Source organism: Rhipicephalus microplus, chromosome 9 (assembly GCF_043290135.1).
Source record: "Rhipicephalus microplus isolate Deutch F79 chromosome 9, USDA_Rmic, whole genome shotgun sequence".
Lineage (NCBI taxonomy): Eukaryota > Metazoa > Arthropoda > Arachnida > Ixodida > Ixodidae > Rhipicephalus > Rhipicephalus microplus.
In genome coordinates, this window is record NC_134708.1 from 54,606,710 (window position 1) to 54,625,682 (window position 18,973).

General features: G+C 47.4%; 2 long non-coding RNA genes across 2 annotated transcripts in view; both read left to right on the forward strand.

The window, feature by feature from the left end:
• The window catches only part of LOC142771806 (uncharacterized), a 578,925-nt gene that overhangs the window by 291,667 nt on the left and 268,285 nt on the right, over positions 1–18,973 (forward strand). The gene's annotated exons all lie outside the window — the stretch shown is intronic.
• Positions 1–18,973, forward strand: part of LOC142771804 (uncharacterized) — a 222,790-nt gene that overhangs the window by 136,174 nt on the left and 67,643 nt on the right. Inside the window, exon 3 of the long non-coding RNA XR_012886163.1 lies at positions 8,635–8,712. This is a non-coding gene — a long non-coding RNA (uncharacterized LOC142771804). The remainder of the gene's footprint in view (positions 1–8,634; positions 8,713–18,973) is intronic.

The following is an 18,973-nucleotide window of genomic DNA, read 5'->3' on the forward strand; positions in this document are numbered from 1 at the left end:
TTTGTGAAAATATGAGTTAAAGAATAAAAAAAAGAGTAAGGCTAGGTTCAGTCTGTGAAAGGTGACGAAACAGCGATGTGCTATCGTGTCAAGTTCTGTTGCCGCTCACGAAGAGCAGCTTCTTCGTTGGGTGTACACGAAGTGCTGCCCATCTTCAGAGGGCCTCGATGGGCGAAATACCCACTCCTAATGCTCTCTCACACCGAAGGTGAGGAGGCCAATGCGGAGCAGTCCCCCTCTCCAGGTGGCAAAAGCAGGCGGAAAGCGAGGGGGCAATTCCGACAACTCCAGGACTAACTTATTGCCGCCAGCCAGAGCTCACCGCTTTGCTGCAGCCAATCAGAACGCTACGCGACGGTATCGAGGCGAAGGCACTGGTTTATCTTTAGGAGAAGCAGTGCCATGTGTTAGCTGCACGTGCGCAAAAGCGTGAGATGTGCCACCTCCTCGGCGGGACATCGCGCGTGCTGTCTGAACGAGTGCGCGCACTTGCAATCTAACCGCTTCGAAAATTCCGCTTTGCCGCTGGGCCTTCGGTGTCAACGAGCCTTTATACACATAGGCGGTGGCCTCATGTCCACCGGGACAACCGGGGCCACCGGTGCCACCGGGGCTCCCCTCCTCGCTCCCACTGCGACCTCGCGTTGGTCCGTGCCTTTCCTCCTCGCACCCGACGCGGCTTCTGATTGGTCACCTCCTCCATCGCGGCTCCTCTCCCTCGGCGCGTACGTTTAGCCGAGGTGCGTTACAATGGCGTAGGGTCTACTTCAACGGCTTCGTGTTGACACACTTGTGAACACACACACACACACACACACACACACACACGCACACGCACACGCACACACACACACACACACACACACACACACGCGCGCGCGCGCGCGTGCGCGCGCGCGCTAGCTTACTCACACATTTTCTTATGTTCGCTTCTTGTTTCGTAAATGTTCATCTCTTCTCTAAAGCTGGTGCCGTACTTCATTGAAGCTAGCGATGTACTCTATCATCACATGGAGCGTCATGGTACTCCGATCAAATGTGCCTTTCTGGTCTATTAAACGGAGCACACAAAGATACAACAAAGAATGGTAGAGACAGCCATAGAAGAAGCTATGGGTGACTTAATTCAACCTGGTTCTCTCTTTCGAAAAAAAAGTGTAGGGTGAGAAAAACGTGATTTCGATCGTCAACGAATGTGGTTTGATAGCTTCCCGAATTAGACCCGCGGTAGTCTCCAAGAGAAGAAGCGGTTAGGTTCCATCGAGATTCGAGTTGGCACACCCACTCGGTTCTCGTGCTTTCCTCTCGCAAACATGGTTCACTTAAAAGGATGCGTCTCTGTATAAATTGAGCTGGCAGGCGTCAGTGGTTCCACTCTCATTTACGCTTGCAAGTCTCGGGTGAACTTGGGAGAAGCTCTAGATCGTTTTTTTTTCTTTTCAAGCTTTTCACTTTCACGAACGAGGGTCTCATTACCCAAGCCCGTCAACTCAGGGATGACTATTTCCTGACGGGTTAGCTCCTGCTTTTTGGTTTGTTTTGTTTCTTCTATCCAAAATCACTTTCTGTAGTTACGGTGGCACCCTTCTGTGACGCTGGGCGCAAATGGTGGAGATGTCCTTCGACAAATTGCGAAAGTTCTCAATTCGGAGAATGGCAAGTTTCCGGGAAGGCATGTTCCTTCTCCTTTAATTAGTCCTTATTCACGCATAAAACAATACGTAAAAATACGTTAACCTTAACTCACGAACCTCCATTTCGTCCGGATTTCATGACGTAACACGGCGCAACGATGCTTGTTCTTGGCAGAATGGTAGCAGATATTTGCCCGCGTCAGACTGACAACTAATAAAGTCTTAGGCTTCATGAAAGTCGAAGATTGACTGTTGGTGGCGTCAGCAGTAATGAGCCTCCCCCCCCACAAAAATATCACCACGTGATGGGGCCAGCCTATGACGTCTTCATAACTTCTAGGACCGCTCTAATTCGTGACATCATCCTGAAGTCACATGACGTGATAGTAAAAGGGCACTTCATCCCATGACATCGTCCTGTGGTCAAAGGTGGGGCCGAGACCGCAGGTATAGCAAAACCCCTTTATGCATGTGCATTAATTTTCTAGTATGAAATCCCGGATGCAGTGAAAACGCACACAAGGGACAAAAATCTCAGGGGACGGAGGGAGGTATAGATTGGTACAATCGACTCAGGGGAGGAAAAGATGGCTTTGGCCTTAGGGTCGACTTAGGCTAACGTAAATGGAACCATGTGTTTTATTGGTCTGAGAGTTCATCGCTGTGGGCCCTTTGCCAATACGCGACTCAGTTGAAAACAATCTCGTCAACACGGATATCCTCCATGCTGCCCCTCACATTCAACCACCCGCACCAAATCGAGGGCGCAGTGCTAGAGGCCCGCGAACGTGTTCGGGTGCACGTTAAAAAACCCCGGCTGGTCGACATTTTCAGAGCTCTCCACGTTGGTGTCTCTCATATTCATGTGGTGGTTTTGGGGAGTAAGACCACAACAATTAATATGGTAAACTATCAACCGCTTGTGCCGATGCAGACAAGTTGACGTATAATTCCCTGAACACCTTCCTGCAGTTCCCAGAGATTCGGCGTGCACATGGCAAACGTGCACGATGCGATAATGAGCCAGTTGATGTTGGTGCATTATAACTTGTAGCGCAGAAGAAAGAAAATAACACAAGTCGGCAGAAAACCGCGCGACTCCCGATTTAGACTATAGGGCTGTGTCGAGTAGTGCTGCCGCGTTTCTCGTGTCGTTCCGTTGCGCAAACGGTTATTAGAGAGTTATAGTATACCGGGCTTACCGGGTGTACCGTGATACCGGAATCAAAATGCGCATGCGCAGATACGTACGTCACCCGTACCGCTTCCCGTACGTGCGGTATTTTTCAGATTTTACGTTACCGTGGTAGCGTAGGTGTACGTAGTGTACGTAAACATGGCGGCGCTCTCAGACGCCCGCTTCTAAGTGATTTTGACGTAGTTGTTGAAAGATTCACCTTGTTCGCAGCAAACGACTGTTCAAAGTGGCTTCGCTTGCCTTCAATTAGCTTCGATGACTGAGTATTACGAACAAGTTGGCGTAATTTTTAAGATAGCTTCCTATTTCGAACTCGTCTAGGCCTAACCACAAGATTGATGTAAACAGATCAGCAACATATTTTTTTTTTCGCGGTTGTTGCGTGGTTCATATTTATTTACTTTTATTATTAGTAAAATAAGCTTGTAACAATGCTTCGCGTGGTGGAATAGGCAAACATTCTCGCTTTTCTTTTCCTTTTCACTGTCTTTAACTTATGAACCGTCCGATAGGTAGCGTCACTGTCTAAGTTGGGGCACGTAAACCACGTAAAGGCTATCCCGCTAAACTATAAGACGTTGCCCATAACGAACGTTTGCTGCACGGTAGCGCTATTCCCTTAACCTACACTATTACGCTAACGCTAAACTATAACTGTCTATTATGGTGTCGGTGTCACACCGGTGTCGGTAGTGACACACTGAAATGTTACGAAAGTTTCAAACGTAAACCTATTCGCTTATGCCTCCAGCAAGTACGTTCGACAAAGACTTAAAATAAAAATCCCCTCTTTTTGTGTCCGGGCCATTTCCGATGAAGAAAAAACGCGGGAGTAACTTGTTGAATCACTGAAGCTTGTTCCACTTGTCGTTTGCGTTCTATCAGGGTGCTGATGACATCATTAAGAGTTTGCTTCTCGAACTGGCTACTCGACTCCAAAAGCTATAGATTACGTTTAGTCAGTAACATTCGCTTTTCTTGGAGTCATCAGGCCCACTTTACAACAAGCGTCCCCCCCCCCCCCCCCTCTTTCCCACTTATTTAGCAGCAAGCGCTCTTGAAAGGAGTGATTTCGAACTTTCCCCGCTTCGATCTTCCTTTTCTTCGGCGTTTGTGTCAACGTGTGTTACGGTCGAGCGGTGCTTCGTTTCAACAGGAAGCTAATTTGAATCCGGGAAATGCACCGATGAAAGAGAAAAAAAAACAACTTTGCAAGACACCCCATGGAGGGATTGCGTAGTCGCCACCAGTGCCGGGACAGCTAATTCCCTAATCCCGACACCTTGTTACCGCCTGCAGCGGCAGCATCACAGGCCGCCGCTTTACGGACTCGACAGAAGTCAAACAAACGAGGAGAGAGGGAGAAAGATGAGAGAGAGAGAAGCGGGTGATACAGAGTGGCGGTCGAATGACCAAACTAATCTCGATTTGAAAAACGGATTGAAAGTTGTCGCGTACGCGAATCGACCGAGCGAGTATGCGTATGATTAAAACACCTCGTCTGCTTCGTTTCTTTTTAGAATTTCACGCTTCCTAACAACATAAATTTTAAAAAGCAGGAAAAGGAGCGGACTAGCAAGAGCTCTGTCTCGTTACATTTGCTCGTGTTACTGTCGATTTGTTTGGGGAACCTTTTTCTTTCATCTGCTTTCTGGTAACGTGAATAGAGAGCAACTTAGTCGTGGAGGGAATTAAAGGAAAGTTCGATTCTTTTTAGTGGCATCGTTCGGCAATTTTTCGCCCGTACTTTCGGCTCGCTTAGAAAGCTCCGCCGAGAAGGAGGAACTTCTTTGCTTGATTGGCCGCCAGTGCCACTTTTTCTTCAGAGACAGAACGACTGGAAAGCACACGTAACTCATTAAAGAGATACTCGCGAATAGAAGTGAAGCAAAAGGGAAAGACAGGGAAAAGGGTGGGTGGGGGAGGGTACTGGTGTTAGGAGGCTTTTGACCGACGATGTAAGACTTCCCGTCGAGAACCGTGGTTTCAATGCAACGGGAAGGAGGGGGTGTTAGCTTTCCTATAGCCCCTGCTTCGACCATCTCCTCGCCTGGCAACAAGCTCATTAAAATACTGATGCGGCCACTCTAATGGGAAGTCCGCGGGGGAGGAAGCGGATATAAAAGGAACCTGCGGTGGAAACTTGGGGACAGATAGGGGGAAGGCGTGACTTTGGCTCGAGTTTGCATCGAGCCACTACGGCTTTCGAAGAAGTGAGGGGAAGGTGACTCTATAGGTGGGCGCCGAACGATATACCCCCTCCCCCTTCTTCCCTATACCAGGCGTCGTTCGGTGCACTAGTTTAGCGTGTAGCTGGGACAATCTAATTGACCCGGCGTCCCACTTTATCTCCAGCGATGGAGGCGCAGCGGTAGCGACATTGCGTATATAGAGGCGCATCCTCGACGGAGAGCTTGTAGAAGCGATAGGCTTTAGACAGCGCGCCCTCTCAAAGACAGCGTGCGATCGTGCGGGGCATCCATTGGACGCTGCGCTTTAAAGCTGCAGAGAACAGTTCGAACCCTGGTTCGGTCAGGCGCACTGCAGTCTTCTCTGCGTCGCCTTGGCCCGCTGCGAGCCCCTAACACGCTTCTCACTCTGCGTTCGAGCTCCCTCGCATTCCTGGCATGCGGTGTCACTTCCAGCGAGGTGTCATTCGTGGTTAGACTCTCGATCGCTAATCCACGCGTTGGGAGGGGCTCGAGGACAGGAAGGCCAAGGTGATCGCGTTTTGCATCACCGCTTAATCCCAGACCCACTCAAGCTAACAAGTAATTCGCTCCCGAGGACTATGCGGCGCCCCGTTCCGATTGACGCAGCGTCCTCTTTTAGACGGAGGATTATAAAGTTGGCTGGCGCTTGCTGCGGGGCATTCGATGCATAGCCGCATTGCTGCGACGTTTCAAAGGCAGGCAACGCGGAGGAGAAGAGAGGGAGGAAATCCGCTCTTCGCAAGAGGCTTTTTCGGGGGTGTTAGCCCGCGATGCATTCGTAAGACTCGCTCTCCGATTTGTTCCTGTCGGGCGGAAGATCCTACGGACTCTTCGAGCGTGTACAGCTTTGAAAGTGTGTGCGCGCGCGCGACTAGGCTCGCGCGCACTAATAAATGCGCCAATTGCGAGGGCTTCGCAGCCAGATTAAAATGGCGCGCTCGGGAAAACGTTGAATGATTAACGACGGTGGACCTCCCGCTCTCACCTTATAGTCTCTAGGGACCCCGCGCTGTCCCTCCACTTAATTATCTCATTCGAGGCTTCTATACGGAATTAAGGTTCTCTCAACAATGACGCTCTTTTCGTGCCAATAGAAGCATGGCTTAGAGGCGCGTCTCAGCCGTCGCTGTATTTGCGAACTTTTGACTGCGCGCTTTCATTCAATCAGGGAACCAGGGGCCAGCTCGTGTCTGTCGTTACTCGCTCAAGAATCACATGCGCTGGCTGATTTGTATATTTCTCGGCCTATTTTTCTAACTCCTGATGCATTCATCATGTGACTGCTCAGTCATAAGAGTCACATGGTCAATAAGTTGCGTGGTCCCTTAAGCATTCGTGTAAGGCAAACGGAAACTGAACCCCATCTCCTTCCTAGAGCGCACCTCTAAGGTCCGGATCACACGTACGCGTTTTAGTTGATGGATGATTAATATGTGGGGCTTAACGTCCCAAAACCACCATACGATTATGAGAGACGCCATAGTAGAGGGCTCCGGAAGTTTCGACCAACTGGTGTTCTTTAACGTGCATCCAAGGCTGAGCACACGGGCCTACAACATTCCCGCCTTCATCGGAAATGCAGCCGCCGCAGCCGGGGTTCGAACTCGCGATCTGCGGGTCAGCAGCCGAGTACTTCAGCTACTAGACCACCGCGGCGGGGTACGCGTTTTAGTGTGCCGTGAAAAGCACCGCGCCCTCTCACTACGAGGAGAGAAGGCGCGTGGCTACGCTAGCCAGAGAGTTTCTCACAATCATACCTAGAGGGAAATCTGGCGCTAGTGAGCTGCTGGATGCGAGGGAATGGCGGGATACGTGAGCTTCGAACTTGACTCGGATTTATATACCTCAAAGATGCGTCTGACTTCACGTTAAAATGATTATTTTCTTACTAAAAGAGTACGTATAAGCTATTTATTTTTGTCATTGCACAGAAACGTGTTGTATTCAACCCTAAAACCTTCTACGTTGATGGACAGTTTTACGAAGCGTAAGATGTAACCAACGGTCGCTAAACTTAGCAAGCAGACGACAAAGCGAGAGTTCTTTCCGCCACGTTTATGTCGTCTGTTTCTTTCTTTCGCCGTTTGGTTGTGTCGTCAAGGTGAGTGGACTTTTATTTCAGATTATAATACACGTGAACGAGATCCGCCTGTGAAGGTTTTGTTTTAGAGAAGCTCTATTTACGCAGTTGTATTCGCTTTTGAGCCGAAGCCTCACTCAACACCAGCCAACACAAGCCTCGCAGACACATATACCGTCATTCCCAGCGCTCCAACATCGCCCCTTAAAAAATTCACTTGGACGGTGGCGCTACACTTCCCTCTAGGTGTTTGTGAGAAACTCTATGACGCTAGCTACGCAAAGCCCTGTGCCCTCTCTTTCCACACTGTGCACTCAACAACTTTACAATCAGTAGGCATTTCACGATAGTTTAAAGCGGTTCATGTTACGCGCATAAACATCGTTTTCCTTCCGACAATTTTTTCAGGTAATTAAATGTACACGCGGGAGTCCGATTGTACGCAATCGCGTTCCACTCCTGAAGGCACGCTAAAGCTTTCTTTACCTTTTCTTTCTTGCATGTCACGCTTTCAAGGTCTTAAAATATCATCAGGAGTCCCTTAAGAACATAAGTATCAGAAACACTAAGGCTCAAACACGAGGGTGTTTCAGAATATTTTCGCAAAATCACACAAGTACACGCAGATATGCATACATAAAATGGTGTGACCATAAATGCTCACTGCTATCTAATAACATAAACTTGAATTACGCGATAGCTTTCTGAGAATAATACAAAATGAGTGCGTTATCTATTACGTATCTACACGTTGGGAATCAGTGAACTGATGTATAAATATAGGATACATATTATTACGAAGAAATATGAGAATTTATACAGAGCGATTTCTTCTGTTGTGTCAAAAAAGTGTAGAGAATGCGCTACCTTTATTATATTTAGTAACGCTATTCCTCTTTATTCGAAAGTTTGACAGGCGTAATTAGCGATTATATTAGATAGGAGCAGTCAGCGTTGTGAATAGTACTCGTAAACTTTAAGCGACGGACGAAGGGACCGTGTCAGTAGGTGAAGATTAGCTTTGAATGATATGTATATTATGATAGCAGTATTGTAATTTACTGGATCGTGCGTCCTCAATGCATTAAAGAATTTACACTAACCATTGCCTCAGATATTGCTTCTGAGGTGCTATTACGCTAAGAGCTTTTATTCTTAATAGTTTGAAGCAATTAAAGGTGATACTTATACATCCAGCATTATGTCACAATCTACCATATTATCTGTCCGTAAATAAATATATTATAAAGAACAATTAGTATTGTATCACAAATGCATGAGAATGAGACAGGGAATGCATGGGAGAAAGCACTGTATGTTCATTTCGAATTCGCTGATCTGAAAAACGTCGCCAGCCTTCGCCTCTCAACTCAACGGTTGCTACACATAGCACTGAACCTCTCGTACTTGACGTCAGAAGGGGAGTAGAATTGGGGTGATATAAAACGTGCATTCTTTTTATTTGATACATATAGTACCATCGAACTTCTCACAAGCCAATTCTTGCAGGTCCGGGTCCTGAACTACAGGATGCCACAACTCTTTGTCAGCAATATTCGTAGGCAGCGCCCAGGGTGACGCAACAAGGTGAGCACTCGGCAGTCACGGCCATCACGAGATGGATGAAAGGCCGGTAAATTAAGCAAATTAAGTGGTCATAGTGAAATGGCGAAGGCTAGACCGATGCCCGCAGTACAACACCCACAAAAGGTTTACCAACCAAATAAGAGATGTAAAAAACTTCTACATTGTGCATATTCACACTGAAGACGCAAAGAGTCTAGCTGTGGACGTATCATGGCGCATTTAAAATCTATTACGCTATTTGGAAGGCCAATGAGTTTTTAGGCTGAAAGCAGTTTATGCTGGGCTCCATGAATAACTCCATGAATAAATGCCACTGGTGGCATTTTCTGTCACAGAAATTACGTCACTGAGGAGAATACTAATATCTGTGCAGTATACCTCATGCGTCACTACTACGTCTCAATCTCCATTTCTTCATTGACATCGGGATTCAATTTCCAGTCTTCTAAGTCACTTTCTGTCTCACTTATTGTTTCTCAGTTTGTTTTTCGCTTATACGTCACTTCGAGTTAGAGCGTAGCTAGCAAAAGACATCTGTGAGTAATTCAGTGAGAAATTATTTGCGGTGGCGTGGAAGTCATACCTGGTTACATAAAATTGATGACAGAGCCCAAGGAAGAGCCCTTGCGCATCGATTGAAAAAGAAACGGGCTAACAATAGCTCTGTGTAGTTTTCAGAAAGGTGTGTCGGTTCTGCAGCCTATTTGTTTCTTATATAATACACTGCAGGTATATGTACTTTTATTTCGCACAGTACAGCAAAGCTGTAACTACCAGTATAGAAGCCATTTCACTTTCTCTTAATTAAGGACCCCGTCAAACGATGGCTTAACCCATACCTTTGTTTTGCTCCTTCAAAAGCAAAAAGCTTCGCTCACATGAAACGCTGTCTATTAAATGTCAGCAGTTCACTAAGATCCTGTTTCTGTTAAAATATAGAACAATCACTCAAAAGAAGAAAAAACAACGCAGAGTTCATACGCAAGTGACCTGCATAGGAAAATGCAATTTTCATCTCATCCGAACTTTCCTATTGTGTTCCTGCCAGAGACACGGAAATTCGGAAATTATAATCACCCCGACCACATTTTCTAACGCAGAATCCCCACTCTGAGCGACGACGTGAGACAGCCTGTGGCAATCAGTTCTAACGAATGGACGAGGAAATAAAAATTAGAGTACACAGGCGACAAGCTGTAAGTACAGTGAAAGCAGCAATGTTATATAGTCACTACCGAATCTCTCCAGAAGGGGAGAAACTCCAGCGGTAATTGCCTCTAGAGACCAATCCTCCTTCAACAATACCCCACCATCCCATCTCTCATCACGCGCGTGTACCCCGCTAACGCCGTAAGAGGGGTGGGGTACTCACCGAATCGTTCTCAATTTTTCGCTCACTCTAGATTGCTAACGAAGCGTTTCTCTCCAAAGTTGAGTGAAGCGATGCTGACGATAGGTAAGAGAAAGAGGGGGAGAGGAGAGGTGATGCTGTTCTGCGAAGCACATTTTACGTACTCATCACTGCGGTACATCAGTGTGTATAGAGTTTCGTGTTATAGGTGGCATGGATGGAGTGCGTGCCTGGAAGACGTATATAACGTTCGATAGTGTAGAGGACGGTGGAGAAAAGATAGCGAAAAAGAATGGCACTGACAAAAAAAAACAGAAGACCACGGAGAGCCATTAAAACGAGCCTCCCTAATTACGTGGTTGGATGGGGGCTCTTCGAAAAACAAGAAAGAAGAGAGAAAGAAAAGGAATTAAGCGGGAGATAGGGAAAAGAGGGAGGAGAGCACTCGAGAAGGAGCAAAAGAAAAAAAGCGTCAGCCATGCTCAAGTTCCAACAACCACGTCACAATCGAACGGACCGATTTCGAACGGAGAAAGACACATCTTCGGAGTGTATAACGTAATTAACTGGAACCTTCCCCGTTCTCTGGTTGCACTTTGCTTCTTCATTTAAAAAAGGAAGAAAAAGGGAATGGCGAAGAACAAAGAGCAGAGGCGAAGGTTAGGGAACGTTCTGGGCGATTTGTGATGCAGGGAAAATGGGGGAGTACGGCAAAAAGTGTAGGAGAGGAGAATATGATGGAGAAATAGGCAGAACGAGAGAGAAATACGGGAAGAGGGATGGAGAATAAGGTAAACTAGGGAACCGTATGATGAGAGTAGAAGGAATACATGGAAGATCGTGCGAGCGATAGGTATACGTACGAACCCGATCAATCTTTCTAGAGGCCGCAGCCACCACTAGCACTCTCGCCTCCCCGTCCCCCTTTTTTTTCTACCTCTGCGGATGATGTTCTCCCCACGCGAAAAGAACCCTTTCTCCTTTTTATCCCTCCCCAATGATTTATGGTTGCATCACCTGAGGACTCGCGGCTCAACGATTCGTGGCGGATCGCCGAGCGTTCTTTTCCTCGTTGTCGTGTTATTCCCAACTGAGCCTTGCCCTAGGTTTCCCCATTTTTGTTCCTATTTCCCCGTTTTCCCCTTTCTGCCATTCTTCGCCTCTCCAGTTGATGACAGTGAATGCACAAAAGCGCGTTGTGTATGGTCGTTGTTTCGTCAGATTCATTTCGTTCTTTTTTTTCTTTTTTTTTTGTGAGTGACGCGTCCCGAAGGTGTACTCCATAGGTTTAATCGAAAACAGGCCTGTTGGACGATACGCTTACTTATCCATGTTTATCTTTTTTTTGCGAACGCCGGCAAGTGGAGAGATCTTCAGCTCCGTAATTTGGAGGAGGGGGGGGGGGGACAATCTGCACACTCTATAATTTACTTCTCCGTACGAGCAAAGCAGGGCGGGACGAGGTGTTATTGGTCGGGTTCATTCCCACTGCACGCGAACCTATTCATTTTTTTTTGTCGTATCGCTTTTTTTATTGCTTGTTTAACGTTGAGACCTTCGATGTTGTTGTTTCCTCGCTGCAACGATGTTGTCAACCACAGCGGATTGCTGCCATTCTTTACGAAACGCAGGAAAACGGGAAGGTATGTGCATGCATTTGGGAGAAAGCAATCTTTCTTATTGCTGGGCAGGTAATGCACAGGTATTCAGCTCATATGGGACGCAATCGATAGCGCAGATCTCTTGATGTGGCCTTGACTGGCCTTAACAAGCCTTTCGTAACGTGATTGCTTTGTGCGCGTTGTTGAAGTTGACGTCGCTTATAAAAGCGAACCCCTCAGAGCAAGCTAGTGGCGCTCATCGCAAGATAAACGTCGCAGGAATGTCCGCGCGTCTCTTTCCTGTTCAATCTTGTTTGGTTACAACCACATACCAGTGATCTCTAATGATTACGAAAACTAAACTTAAGGATATTTGTGCATTTTAAAAGCAGTTACACATCTCTAACATTAAAGCGCGATTATGCAGCCGATTTCGGCGAATCGCAGTGTATCCGCGGTGATGCTATAGGAGTGGAAATGCTCGGCCACTGACCCCAAAGCCGCGGGTTTACATCCCGATCATGGCGGTTACATTCAGATGGCGGTGAAATGTTTGACAGTCTGTGTACTTTGCGATGTCAGCGCACGATAGGAAAATCTAGTTGGCCAAAATTTCCCGAGTGGTCTGCTATACGGAACGCCTCGTAATCGTGAATTTGCACGTACGACCCCACATATTATGAATATTATCAAATTTACCTTATAGATGCTCCGAATATGAGTCTATATATATTGAAAAAAGTTTTGGTTTTGCACCGCAAGTTGGCTCATGTCATAGCGTAGCTTGTCGTAGTTTCACTGCAAGGAAACCGAGTTGTTAGGTTCTTCACTGACTCTGGCTCTTTCTTTGCTTCTCTGACGCCCATAATGACTCATTTGTGTGCTGACTTTACGACCATTTTCTTTTTTATTTTATTACTGAAGGACTAAGCGCGACTTCCTCAAGGCTTACGAATAAAGCAGGCACATACGCAGCGCTATCATGGTTGCCATCCAACTACGGTCCGCGAATGTGTATTAAGGCCGTTTTTGTGGTATTCTTGTAGTGGTTGTGGATGGGGATACCAGTGAACAGTTTCGATGCTACATGTGGCACCTACGGATATTCAGTGTAAAGTAACAAATACTTGGTTAGATTCGCGACGAAGTACAGAGATGACATATATTTTCATTATTTGACATTTGTGCTAAAAGAGAAGAATACGGGAAGAACGGGGCAAGCGTCTGTCCAGTCTCTCACATCTGTTTGTCTCTTTAGCGCCGAAATCACGATATCGTTATTTTATAGTATACAGCTCAGGTACTGCTTGATTATCAGGCTAAGCGTTTAGTATAGTACAAAATATTAAACGAAGAAAATATAATGGCTAGGTCTCTGTGATGATAGGCACAGCGTTGAAACAAAAATGGTTTGCTCTCTTACAGCACAAAGGTACAATTTGGTGTCAGAGCATCATGGGATGAATGATGCTTTCCTAGACCAAAATCAGTTTCACCGCAAGAGTGAGGCAGTAAATGCGATGGCAACAAATTTTAATGTTACGGGAAATAAGGCTGGCGGCCAACTGTTTTGGACAAGGTCTTGTGTAACTCTACAAAACGCTGGTGTAACAAAATATACGGCCACTCCAGGGAGAGCTACAGTATAACAGTCCCATTGCGTTGATAGCACAGCATTTACAGGGTTTTTTTTCATATTTTATTTTTCATTTTATTTTCACCAAAACAGATACAATGGCGAAAATTACGGGGAAAAGCAAAAAAGCTGCAGTTATTGCAGCTTGACTAAGCACCGTCCGCCCTACGTCAGCAATGACGGAATAAAAACAAAATACAAGTATACACAAGCATGCGAGCCGTCCACTGATGCCTGCCGAAATAACTTGTGCCAGCGATCAAGATTGCTGCTCGAGCAACGCCTACCGAACCCCCCCCCCTCTTTCTCCCCATTTTCGTCTTTGAAGACGAGCTTTGCGTTTCCTTTCTGCTTTAGTAGCAATCGACAGCAGGCTTTGCCTGCGGGGTGAGGTTATTACATGCACCATCCGTGCGACGGAGATGGATTGGCTTAATGCGAAGCAGCTTTTGCTCAGGGCTGTGTCCGTCCCTCGGTGACCGCCCGCTCTCCTACCGCGCATGCGCCAACTGTCCTCTCCCACGAGGATGTGGGAGGAGGTGGGGTGGAGAAAATCCTCTCCCGTTTATCTCTCCGCCACGGCGGTGCGTTCGCATGTAATACTGCGCGCGCTCGCTCCGTTGCCCGCTACTAGTTACGCCGGGTGTTCACTTTACGGCACATGCACGGTGATACACAAATGAGAGGGCGGTAACATAAGCGGTACACAACCTATACAAAACTCCGCACACAAATGAAACGTACAATAAAACATACACATGTAAACAAGTGGAGACACAAGTGAACAGCAGCGCTGTTTCGCATCCCCACAGGGTTCCCTTCAGCGGGAGATGGCGTAATTTTACATGCGGAGCATGTTATACTAGGGGCTAGTCACGCGCCGTCGCCATCCGCAGCCTCCCCTCCCCCTCCGCCAGCCATCTGCGCATCCCTTCCTCCTCTCAACACAACGCGCGCTGCGCTCGCTTCTCTCCTCCGCCCGCCGCGCGACCTTTAGTTTTACGTGCGCCAGCTGTATGCTAACGTGCGCATGCGCAGGCCGGGGCCGGTGCTCGATATAAATAATTGAGTGTCGGGGCGCGCCGCCCTTCGTCGGTTGGTTTGTGCGGCCGCTCCACGTCCGATGTCGCTGGTGAAAATGTATGCTATTGAATCCGCAAACACACTTACTGACGTTTCTTCCAATAGCGTCAGCCAATGTGTTGGCGGAAGCGCAAGCAATTCCGAAGACACTTCGTCCATGGACAAGGCCGTGCTGAAAAGAGCTCACGATGCGGAACGCAAATGTCGGCGTTTGCGTTCCGTGAGCAAGGCCACGTACTCATACTCGTATACTCATAAACGGGAGTCGTCAGCGTCGAGCCCGGCGCGCTACAACGCGCCAACGGCGAGCACTGCGTCGCTGGCGTCTGCGGAGTCGACGTCATGACGATGTACCTCGCGCCCAACCTATCGCGTGCCGCCATGGAGAAGTACGTTGACGAAGCCGTGGAAGAAAACCTGAAACAACGACCGCAACGACGACCCTTCGTAATAGTTGGCGACTTCAACGTCGACGTCATCAAGGACGATTAGGTGGTCGACTACATGGAGTCGCGGCACTCGCTGAAACGAGCAACGCACGACGGCAAACATCACCCGACCATGGTTCGCGGGACGTGCATCGACCACGTCTTTGCAAATTTCGACCTTTGACCGCTGCAACCAGACCCACTCACCCTTCACTTTACGGACCATAAAGCCATCTTGCTCAAAATACCCAAAACGTCTCATCAATATACGTCGTCTTTCGCAGCATGCGTGCGTGCGTACAAGTTCACTCGTGTCCACTCGTGTTCACTCATAACACACACGCATGTCGCAAATTACAAACCACAATTATCGCAGTTCAACATATATGCTCCACATGCTAACGAGTGTTCCCAATCGGGAAACTGCGGTCATTTGTTTTTTTCTTTCAGCCGCGTTCATCGCCTATGCTTGCACGCTTTTATCCGCGGGTATAGAACATGCGATGCACGGGAGGTCGTTATCGATTCCAACTTCATACGGAACATGAATACGATGACAACCCCTATGGCAAAAAGCCGTCGGGAGTGACCATATAATTGCTATCGCCATACAATTCAGACGTATGTACTGCGCGTTTACTTTTTTATCCCAGCCTGTCAGCCCATGTAGCATCACGTCTAGGCTCGTCTTCATTACTAGTTTTGTGCCTTTTTGCACCAGCCAACAGATGCACATCAGTTAGAATGCATTACCATAGTGCTTGCACTATCTTCTACAAGCATAGCACGCGATGCTTTAGCTTTACAGAGAGAAAACGTCCCAAAACCTCAAAGTTTATTAGCTCATGAACCTCTTTAAGCACCCCCCCCTCCTCACTAAACAAAGAGTAGTTTTCACTAGATTCTTCATGCGTGATACGCTTGATTTGCCCGCATGAAAGCAAAATGATAGGAAGAAAAAAAACTGCACCTCAAAGTTTGAGCACGCGTCAAGGCGTCACATTGTCTCCCGTCTGATCGTCGCTGTGGAACTAAACTTTTTTTTTTCCTAATAAGGGGGTGCTGCTCTCAGTCTCACAGAAAACTGACGGTGGCGGCTGAAGTATGAAAGTCTGCCGCCTTATCTCATCATCGCAGGCCTCAAACGTTGCTTCTGCGTGAATACTAAAACGAGAGAAATAAAATATATATTTAGCAATGAATAACTCACAGCCTCTTTTAAAAGCTGGCTTTGTTGCAAAAACACTCTTTGTGAGGAAAAGCCTGCTTCGTTCATTGATCGTTAACGCATCAGATACGCTGCATGCCCGAAGTCTGTAAGTTGTGTCTGCACGGGGACTGATAATATTAGTTTCTTTGACAACAAAAAAATTGATGCAGTGGTGGCTTGTATCATCATTGTGTCAAAGGTGACGGGTGTGATCCCAGCCCGGCGGTCACATTTCGATGAAGCCGAAATGCTAGAGATTCGTGTAGTGTGCGAAGAGCACCGGGTGGTCTAAACTTCCGGAGCCTTCAACTACCTCGTGCCTTAAATCATATCGTGAATTTGGGGCACAAAATCTCACAAATTCTTAATATTGAGTCACTATTACACTAACGTCATGAACAAGGTGCTTTTTTGTGGCCCCGCTTCTTTGAGCTGCATATAAAACAGTAGGAGAGTGGCAGTAAAGGTGGTTTGCCTGAATAAGAAAGAGAAAATATAATATTGAAATACTTGCGCAGAAGTATAGAAAAATTGAGCAACTGTTGTACAGGACTTGTCGTTTACGCATAGCGTGAGCTTGAACGCCAACAAAAACTACGTATGATATTTGCAGTGTAAAAAAAAAATAATCGGAAGTTTCTTATGGGCTGTGCTCCGATTCTGCAAAACGACGTGCATATTATACGTTAAGACCTCAAAGTAGAGCATCGAGCGCCATTCGCCCACGTAATCACCTCCGTATGGCGCCTGTATAACGCCACTTCACGCCGACGAGAGGAGGCTAAATAGAAGAAACAACATTGTTACTTGTTTAACTTTTTTCGTGTTGAAATCTGTGACAAATCGAACGTGGCTTCTATCAAGCGCGTAATAAAAGCGTCTACTCGTGGGTTGATGGTCATACCGACTAGATACGAGCTAACCAAGTATTGCGCTGATACGCCATCTTGTTTGGACGCCAATGTAGGCTGCGTAGCTTTGTCTAGCCGGCTATGAGGCCGGCTGGGCCACAGTATGAAGGAATTTTATGCCGGCTGCTTTCTACATATCTGTCCATTTTGTCGTCTGCCATGAGCATCGCAACACACCTAATCAGCGATTCTGTTTCTACTTTATCCGCAGCGTTTGCGTAGAATCGACGATAGAGGCGCCCCGGTACTCTTCACTGCGGCCTTCGTTTAGTTTTTTTTTTTCAGAGCCGTTGCTCATATCTTACTTTATTATAAATATCTAAATATCTCGCAACCAAAACTATCTTCTCTCCTTCCCCATCCTCTCCCAAATTCTTCGTTTCCGTTCCTTTTTCAATGCTGCTGCGGTTGACGGACGGAGGGCTGGAATCCCGGCGCGATTTTGCAATAAACTGCTCTCAAATCCAATAACGACTTCTATTTCCGTTTTGACTCGGAAAGGCCGGAACGCCCGGCATCTGTGCCCGCTCCCCTACTCCTGGTCTTCGGGGTTCGGGAGACGCGGAGAGAAGAGGCCCCCGGGGGAATATGAGACCCCTGGTGCGGCACACGGGGTTTGCTGCACCATCGCACTGCGAAAACTTGTCCAGTTTAGGCGCTCAAGAGTGCTTGGAAAGCTAGGTAGCTAGAAAGAAAGAGAATAAAAGTGTACTGCCAGTCCATTTCTCGGCGTCACTTTGTTCACCTGTAGTTACTGACTGGGTGCACCTCCCGGCATAGAGACACTATTGCTAATCTTGCAAAAGCACAGAGAGCATGGGCGTGTTACTATACTTGCGTCGCGTATCGAACGATGCCACGTTATAAATGGTAACGCGGCAAATGTATCCATTTTGTTTAGTGACTCCTGTCAATATCAGATGGGGTCTAGTGATCTTTTGTTTTTGTTTGGCGGCCCGAATACGCCAAGCAATAATATCATTAGAGAAATTCAGACGTCAGCATGCGTGTATGATAGGGTCTTGTAATGCTTGTAGCAATACAGCCTGGAGACTTGTGAGGGAGGGACACAATTGAATTGGCGGAATCTGTTTAGTATACGAAACGATTTCTGAGTAGGACGATGTAGCCCGGGTTTGCAGGCATTCCTCAGTCATAGGAAAAGCCGGGGTTTAAAGCTCTATGAACAGGGATTGCTTCAGCAAGTCTAGATCGGCGCTCTCAGCCCTGATCCGGTGATCTGCTAACTTGTTTCGTTTCTTCTTCAAAGTGTCACCCACCATATCAACGGATGCTTCTTTGGTAATGACGAAGTTTCCGTCTTTCCTGGCAAATTTGTCGTAACTGAATTCAGGGTTGGCAGCAGCGGCGTCGCGCATGCGCACATACACACACACACACACACACACACACGCACACACGCACACACACACACACACACACACACGCACACGCACACGCACACGCACACACGCACACACACACACACACACACACGCACGCACACGCACGCACGCAGACACGCACACACACACACACACACACACACACACACACACACACACACACACACACACAAAATAGCGAGTATACGAAATTCCGGACCGCGATGGTGCACCGAACGCACGCGCATCTGTGTGCGCCAATTTCCTATAGTTAATATAACAATAATACCTGAAGTTTTATACCCCTAACTCGCGACATGATCATGACAGACGCCGTGATGAAGGGCTAGGGAAATTTTGGCCATCTGGTGTTCTTTAACGTGCGCTAAAATCGCACAGCAGTACAGGCCTCAAAAGTTTCGCCTCTACCGAAATGCGACCGCCGCGGCCGGGGTCGAACCTACGACCTTCGGGTTAGCATCAGAGCACCGTTGCCGCTGGTCCACTGTCGCGGACTTCCAGTAGTTAATGCTCTATCCATCGTAAGGTTACAAGCGAGCACTCGTTTCTGAAAACGAAATCCCAACTTTCATCGAGGTAAGGTGCCGTTTTGTGGCCTTAGATTTCATCGCTACCTGCGTATGACCGCAGGAGCG